Source organism: Opisthorchis viverrini (genome assembly GCF_000715545.1).
Source record: "Opisthorchis viverrini unplaced genomic scaffold opera_v5_57, whole genome shotgun sequence".
NCBI lineage: Eukaryota > Metazoa > Platyhelminthes > Trematoda > Opisthorchiida > Opisthorchiidae > Opisthorchis > Opisthorchis viverrini.
The window spans coordinates 1,396,065-1,404,740 of NW_008751714.1; positions in this window are offsets into that span (position 1 = coordinate 1,396,065).

Sequence of the window (8,676 nt, forward strand, 5' to 3'; positions counted from 1 at the left end):
AAGGTTCCAACCTATTAGAGACTATAAACACCCGCACGCTCATTCAACGTGTGGTGGATGTGGTGAACATTGACTCTATTCTATTCATTCTGTTTAGTGTATTTTTATATGCCTTTGTTTTACGATGCGATAAATAGTACGCCCGCGATATACGAAAATATACGATATTCATTCGTCCATATTCGCTATACTATACTTCGCGTACATTCGGTAGTTACGATACCTACCACTATTCCAATTATCACAAACTCCCTGTCGTTGCTGCGTGCAAAGCCAGTGGGATGGGATGTACATCCACCTTGGATTGAAAGCAGGTTTGCTGCAACAGCTCCGTGAGATTCACACTATGACTACAAATATCGACATTCAAATGAACGTTGACGGTATTCGGGCGTATAACAGCTCGCGTACTCAAGTGTGGCCTATACTCTTCCGAATAATTTCAACCTTTCTCGGTCAGCCTTTCGTTGTTGGAATATACTGTGATAAACAAAAACCCAACGCTGCTCATCAGCTGCTGTCTGACACGTTCGCTGAGTTGACGCACTTCTTGGCGAACGGTGTCCCCGGGGTCTACAATATTCACACAGTCTGTCTTCAGTGCATTATTTGCGACAGTCCTGCTAGGACCTTTCGGAAGCAAGTGAAGGGACATGCAGGATATTACGGCTGTGATTATTGTACACAAAAGGGTGTGTGCATTGGGATACATGTGAATTTCCCATCGTTGACAGCTCCCTTGCGTTGTGACTCTGACTGCCGGACCAGAAAGCAAGAGAAGCACCATACAGGTCCAAGTCCGATGGAGGAGTTAAATTTCATGATTGCTGGTTTCCCACCAGATTACATTGATAGTGTGTTTTGGTTTAGTGCGGAAATTTTACAGACAGGTCGGATAGTGATTCCAGTGGTGACACCACTTTGTTCGCGAACATAGTCATAAGCCCAACAACTACAAAAAGACTAGGTTCACCCCCACCTACCAACTTTCCAGTTTCTTAATTCCTCGTCTTTAGATGTACCAATCCGACTACCTCGAATAGTAGTAGCATTCATGTTCAAGACTCGCCACCCGTCCCTGAGGATCCCCCGATGGTATGTGGAACGTACGTTTCATTTCATTACCGCCATCTAGAATTTATCAGCAGTTCCACATATACAATACTTCCCGCCGTGGGTGATTCAGAACCACGCAGTTCGACCCCGATCTCAGGTTTTCTTAACATTCCATGTACTTTACTTCCTACAACTAACTCTCCAAATTCAAAGGACAGCGTAATATCACCGGACATGGCCAACCTCATTCGCAGTGAGTAGATTACCATGTTTTGATTAAACTGTTTTATAGAGAATTTAGAGAGGATCTACTAGTTGCTCCAGAGATTGCATATGAAGCTGGACGCTTCAGTACCCACATACAGTTCTCAGACACTCGACGAGTCCCGTCTTCCGCTGTCGTCCACGGACGATCTCCGAAAGCATGAAGAACATCTAAGGAATGGTCCACGCTATGCACAGTTGGTAAGTATTACTTTTATTTACGATTATGGATTTCACAAAGTTGGAAAGATGGCTCTTGCAGGAGGCTGGCGATGTACAAGTGTACGTTACCAATGTGCTTACACGGCTACAAGGCTAGCCGTACTACTCTAGCGATATAAATGGAAAAGAAGCCTTCGGGTCAACCAGGCTGGCTCAAGGACTTGTTTGTAAGTACTGAATGGTTATGTTTATGTTATATTTAGCTAGTTGAATCAGTGTATTGATGAAACTCAATAACTATGTTCTTCATTACAGACGCCTCAACTGAGAAGCTTCCGAACACAAATCTGCGACAAATAAAGGAAATCGTCCATCGCTGGCTGGAGAAGAACGGCAGAAAGTTCGGAAACGCCTGCAGAGAGCCACCAAGAGTGACAAATGATTTCCCCCCTGTATTTTTTAAATTCATTCATAAAATCATTTATACTTGAAGGCGCTTACTGATATCCGAAAAAATACACTGAGCGACTATGTGGGGGCAGATGGGTTATCACTTAGTATTTAGGATGCTACTGAATCGTACTAGGGAAGGAGATAAATCCGTATAATGGGCTATATTTGCGCGTCGGACGACTTTAGCCGAGTGCGGACTGGGTGCAGAAATCCCGGTACTGAGTACGGATTTTCCGCATCCGGGTGCAGAAGTGTGCGGAAATTTCCGCACCCGGGTGCGGAAACTTGTTTCATTTCCGCCCTGGTTCCGCACCCGCGTGCAGAAGTCTGCGGTGTGCGGAAACTTGTTTCATTTCCGCCCTGGTTCCGCACCCGCGTGCAGAAGTCTGCGGAAACTGTGCGGAAATGTCCGCACCCGGATGCAGACATTCTGTAGAAATTTTTGCACCGGTGCTAACAGGGATAATGAGGTAGACATCGGGGGAAGAGGACTGCAATTATTAGCGCTTTTTTCTATGTTTAGAGAACATATCGAATTGAAGCAAGTTGAGGATGGCGAGCAAAAACACAATTGGAGAAGGCAAAATTACGGGGTCCAGCGTGGCACGTGATAGGAGAACTGCTAATTGCGAAAATAATGATTCGGGAAAACGAATCTGGGGAAGTAACAGTGTTTCAGTAATACGGCCAGCCACTGAAAACCATTGCTGAAGCCCCGTATGCTTGGACACTTGTGTCTATAGTATTAAAAAGGCAAACTAGAAGGTGCTGTAATATGCCTAGAAGCTGGGTGTCAATCTGTTTGAAGCTGCCTTTCCACCTTTTTGTGTGACATCCGTCCTCCGGCGTATCTTCTACACTCTGGGCGCAAAAAGGCTACAATTTATGAATTTTTCAGTGGATTACCTTGTGGCTTTAGTATATTCATTGCAAAAGGTAAGAGAGTTGATCGCATGAAGGAAAAATTGTACATCTGTAATAACGGTATTTTCCCCAGCTTAATTCTCGGTCTGAGTCTCCCAAGCTAGCGTTCACGTCAAAACAACCACCAAAGGTGCATAAGGTCTATTAACGCCCAAAACGAAATCAGGAACCGTTGTACAGCGCTGCGTATATATATAGCATAAGCGGCTATAACCTGAAACTCCTGACGCGTTCTGGATGCGCCATTGGCAACCGGCATTTGGCCAATACTGGGTCATGATTGGCTGTTGGGTCCAGATTTTTGACCAATCAGATCTCGCCTTGATGCCGGATCGGCAAGCGTCCCGAATTCTCGGCCAACCTCGGGTGGGCCAGGCTTCTCGGCCGTAGCAGCGCATAAAGACCTGCCGTACAGTGGGATCCGCGTAGATTACTGCCTAACAACATCAGTGGGCATTATCTGGCTTTCCTGAACGGACCAATTCCTCTCTTCCCACTACCTAGGGTTTTCATCAAGAAAAGCAGTGGACGATTTCCATGTGAAAGTGAATTTAGCACCAAAGGGTACAGCTCTTAATTGCTTGTTAACGTTTGCTACATCAGTCCAACCGCAATGACTCCCGACGAGATGCCTGCTACCAGTTTGGTGCACATAGAGCATAGGTTCGGCTTATTTTGCTTCGGAAAATTACGTGAGACGCTATCGACAAGGGATCACAGCAGCCTGACGTTCCCTAGGTGCACATTTTGTACACTAAACAATATGGCTGCTTCACTCGCAAAACAATTGAATGCGCACCGCACACACTACAACAGTGGCTGTTAACCCTGGCGCATACAGACCGAGCACTACTAAGATGAGTTTTTTTCCTTCAGGGCACGCTTTGCAGACTCCGGGACAGTGAGTGTGTTACTGCAAAGTCCACTACTTCACCTGCGTAGCGGTGACAAATTGATATGGAACCGCCATTGGTTGCTGAAAAGGAATAACAATTCAGAGCCAAAATCAGTGACATTCATGGCTTGGTGAATGTCGGATTGATGGGGAAATTGGTTCAAAAGGTAACCTAGCAGGATTAAGTCTTCACATTTGATGGCATCGATCAACTGGTCTTCAAGTTACGCTGAGAGCCAAAAGTACTCAGGTTCAGCTTTGGCCAAGAAGCATTCAAATGGCTTAAATATGTGCTAGCATATTTGGCACGCCTGGCGCAACATAAGTATCTTGAAGAAGATAGGGGATCCGTTATTTAGAAAGTGCCTGTAAGACAAACATTGCGATAATTGCCAGCTTCTGGCGTTTTGGGTGGACGAATTTAGCAAGCACTGTTGATACGTCTATTGCCACAAAACTACCAGTCTGACAACGCATAACAGACTTACTTCTAACCTAGTGCTTAGAAAACAGCGGGTATTTAGGGTCAGGTTAGGTGCTTGTCAGCATTTGAAGGACCTTCTGTGTGTTTAAGGAGAACTAAACTGTGCAGACAACTTAGAATAATTGTCAATTTTACGAAAACATCCGAAAAATTGGTTGAGCTTTTGTCCCAGAAGCATAAAGTGTGGAAGCACTGCATGCCTCTATCACCCTTATTTTGGTTCATCAACAACGCAAATTCATGAACCCGCTGGGAGATTCGAACCCATAGCTCTTTGAGCTTAAATTTGAAACTCAAGTCTTCCGACTAATAACATCCGATGACCAATGTAATTAACTGATATTTGGACAGGATGTAGCGCCACTCATCCCGGCGTACGACATTTCCATTACGCGTTGAAATCCGCAAGAGCTTTTTCTGTAAAGACATTGAAGTGGTGAGATGCACCGTTTCCTTCCGAGCTAACTATGAAAAGAAGAAGGCCCTCGCCTCAAAGCTTTTTTATTGGAAAACATCAACTGAACGGTTACAGACTATTAGACAGGGAAGCAAAACTCTCAAATTCATCCTCTTTATAAAAACTAAATATCTGTCTTCTCGAACGCGTGTTTCTGAACTTTCCCGGATACTCATTGAGTACCAGTCAAATGTAAAAGAATGCTGCAAAGCAATTCCACAAATTCCGTAATAAATCTCACTTTTCAATAGACGCGAAGCGGAAACCGCATTTTACTCGCATGTCTCCTTATAAATATCCACCGTTCAACTTGTAGCTTGTTGAGATTAGAAGAGAGCTTGGAATCGTACTCCATTATGCATCCTAAGACAGAAGTCATAGTTATGAACCACAGTCACAGGCCGGGAGTTTGAATCTTCCGGGAAACCAGTGAGATGCGCACTGTCGGTGATTTACAATAGAAATAAAACAGCTTTAAGTTGTATCTATGTTCTCTGGCACAGATAAACTCCGCCCACAGAAGAAAATGCAGACCGAATCAGTAGGCCTTAATTTTGTGACTGTGCCTGTGTGCCTGTGACCCTTACTATCAAGGGTCACCTACACCAAACCTTCAATCTACCAAATCCGAATAATTTTGTCTTCCCACTCCAATGGAAAGCCTTGAAAGGCCGCTTCTTTTGGTACTGAGAATTTCGCTCTCATCGTCTCAAATTCGTTTTGTAAACATTTTGACGTATCCGCGGTACGTAGCTCACTGAACTTGGTCCTAGACAATTTTCACGACAAAACGGAGGGGATCACATAACGCAACCGGCCTGGCTATGACCAAACATGAAAGATAATTACTTCGTGATTCATAATACGAACAGTGTTCACTCAACTCTTGCCTAAACACATGATGAGTATAGCATTAGCTTTCTGCTAACTGTGATCACACGTTGACGTTATGGATTTGTTGTCCACAGGAGATCCACTTTCTCAGGTCAGCGTATGAATTGCACCTAGTTCATTCTGTTGATGTAGAAAATAAGGTATCTAAAAGTCGTTTACAAGAACACAAAGAATTTATTACACCTAATTGTTTCTCGCTGAAATTAAAATCAATACTGCAACAAAACGGAGGTTTAACGGTACACAGCCTTTTTAATAACTGGAGTACTAAGGAACCTTAATCAGAGGAACCTCTGAAAACGCCACCTAAGTCTCTCCAAAAAGCCCTCAGAAATAAGGCGGATGGCTGCAGGTGGAAATTATGCCATAGTCTTTCACGGAAAGCCGGGTGACGCCTGATATTACTGAGCCCGAAATCGCATTCGCTCGCTGATTTGTGATTCAGACATACGCCTAGTGGATAGGACCAGTTAGCCTCGTTCTATAATTTAGTGTAACTCTGTTGACCTCACCACTGGGCCTGTTTCCGTTGTGCAACGCGATCCATTATGGCTTTGTGGATACACGGATTGACATGCAGGATCAAATTTTCTTCTCATGCTGCCCAATTCGAGCTCGCCTTTGTCACTTAGCCGCTTTGGTTCACCGGGAGGGCACAACCACATAGAGGATGTAGAGCCGCTCTTTTAGCCTTTCTTGCTGTGAAGTCATTGCACCGGCTCAAAGGCTCGTATAAAGGCACATAAAAGTGATTTGCAATTAGTCGTGGACGCCATGTGAAGGAAGATTATCCGGCGTCCAAATAACCGAAGTGAAACATGCGCGCTCTAACATTGAAATGCTCCGTATCATGTACCCGGTATGTGCTCATCAGCCCATCAGCCGAGCTTTGTTAAAACAAAGTGGAATTGGGTGTCAGCCCCCCTTGAGGACTTCGATAGTCTAGGTTGGAAATCAAATTTCTCCGGAGGCATTTCATAATCAACAGATTACAAACAAGCGGCCTTCCTCGTATCAGCTCGTTTGACGCGCCCACTGATGGTCGCATTCTGCATCCAAATCAGATGACCCCTTTGGCGTATCCAAGATACAGTTTAACGTATGTTGTATATAGAGTCTGACGTTTGAGAAATTAACGCGTTAGAAGTGCACCGAGCCATCCAATGAAAGAAGAGTCCTTTTTGTTGCACTTCCCTCGATGAAGTGCGGAGGACCTGTTTGTAGACAGCCATATATCTAAGTTCTTTTCGGAAACCAGGTTCGTAATACCTTCTGATCCATTCCCACCATGCCAGATAAATATGTTCGATAAGTCGCCCTCGAACGAAATACGAACACATTTTTCGTAATTCAGAGAGTATTGCCGGTCTATCCATTACTTTTTGGCGCCGGCATCCAAAAGGAGTAAACTGCCACCAGAACTCAAAGATTCCCGGTCGTCCGCGGAGAGTTGACACGATGATGAAAGCACATCGGAATGATCGCCCTTGCATACTAAAAAAGTTAGTGGCCCCAGGATGGAGCTGTAAGGAACATGAAAGTAGAACGATGAAGATGAGGAGCTGGCTAATTGAACTTCCAATCGGGACGTCCGACTTTACTCACAATTTACTCATGAGCCACCAGGCATTGAGTCTGTAGAGTAGTGTAACTTGATTAAAGGCATTTGATTAATCAAAAATATGGCATTCAATCAGTCAGCAGTCTGGAGACAGGAGTACAGGCATGGTCGTCACACAAGGACGATCCATGAGGAACTCGGGTTGCGCCGAGTAAACAAAGTTGTTTGTAATGAGGTGATATATCATGGCCTGCTTCGGAATGAACGTGGTGCGTTTGGCTGACCGGAATACACGCCTGCATGGTCTTTTCTGCAGTCCTCGGCTACTGCAAAGGATCGCTTGTAGGCTTTTTTCTGTCCCTTGATTAGAAGGATGTTGGGTTTCTTCTTCCGTGTTTTCTTTGAGAATTAGTGTCGTTCATTTGCTTGATTGGCGCATATGTGATTAAAAGCGTTTTCAAGGCTTACAAAAAACCGAATCACCCTCATAACTCTCTTTAGTTATATTTTCGAAGAATGGTTTAGACGCTACTTCTAGAGGGCGTTTAATCCTTCGGGAAAGTTTTGATTCGGACGTCCATCCGCTCATTTTTGGGACCAAAAGCTGCATCACTTTGTCAATTTTCTAGATAAGGGTCTTACAAATCAGCTCCACTGAAGCTAATCCGTTAACGAACCAGCTGAATAAGGTGAGAAGTTCTGAGGGGTCTGCGTGGTGACAGTCTTTGAAGCAACTTTGAATTTCAGGGATCCAGACCAACTAGTTATTGAGTCAAAATTGAACACCATAGCCCAGAGGCGCCGCGTTTATTGCTTAAAAGGCGAAATGTCATTTGATTATGACGACCATATCTAACAGAATGGTATTGGCCTGTGGGATGTCTGGTTGGTGCTTGAAATCCTGAGACAAGGAGCCTCGTTTCACGGCTTGAGTCAACGCCAATAAAAACGTTCACCAGATTCGATATCCTGAGATTTCACCCAGAAGGCCTTGGGCATTGACAGTATCTGTCAGCCAATTGCTCCATGTTAAGTTCTGCCCAAAACTCCAGAAGCGAAATCGTTCGAGTTAAGCTTTACCAGCAAATGTGGTACAGTGAAGACAGTAATAAAATACTGGAATTGTGCGAACCTCAAACAGAAGGAATAAGCAGGTTTCCGTGTGATGAGTGGTTAGTTCTGAATGGGGTCCAAGATGACACACCAACTCAAGACAAGTTGTCCACAAGATAGGGAAACTGACCGGCTTGATTTAAGCAAGATGCGCTTGACAAAGTCAAAGAGATCGCCCACTAACAGCTAACAAGAATAATATCCTTGGATTGGCAGAATCTGCGAATGTGTAAACTTTACGAAGAGTTAGTTTAACCCGAACACATGTTCCAGAGAACTACCGCTCATACCATTTTGTTTAAATGAGCGAGCTTTCAAGGTCACAAATCACCGGCAATCTGCATGTGATTTGATGGGGCAAACATCAAATGTTAGCATAGTTGAAATTTTTGAGGTATCCTCCAAATGTGATG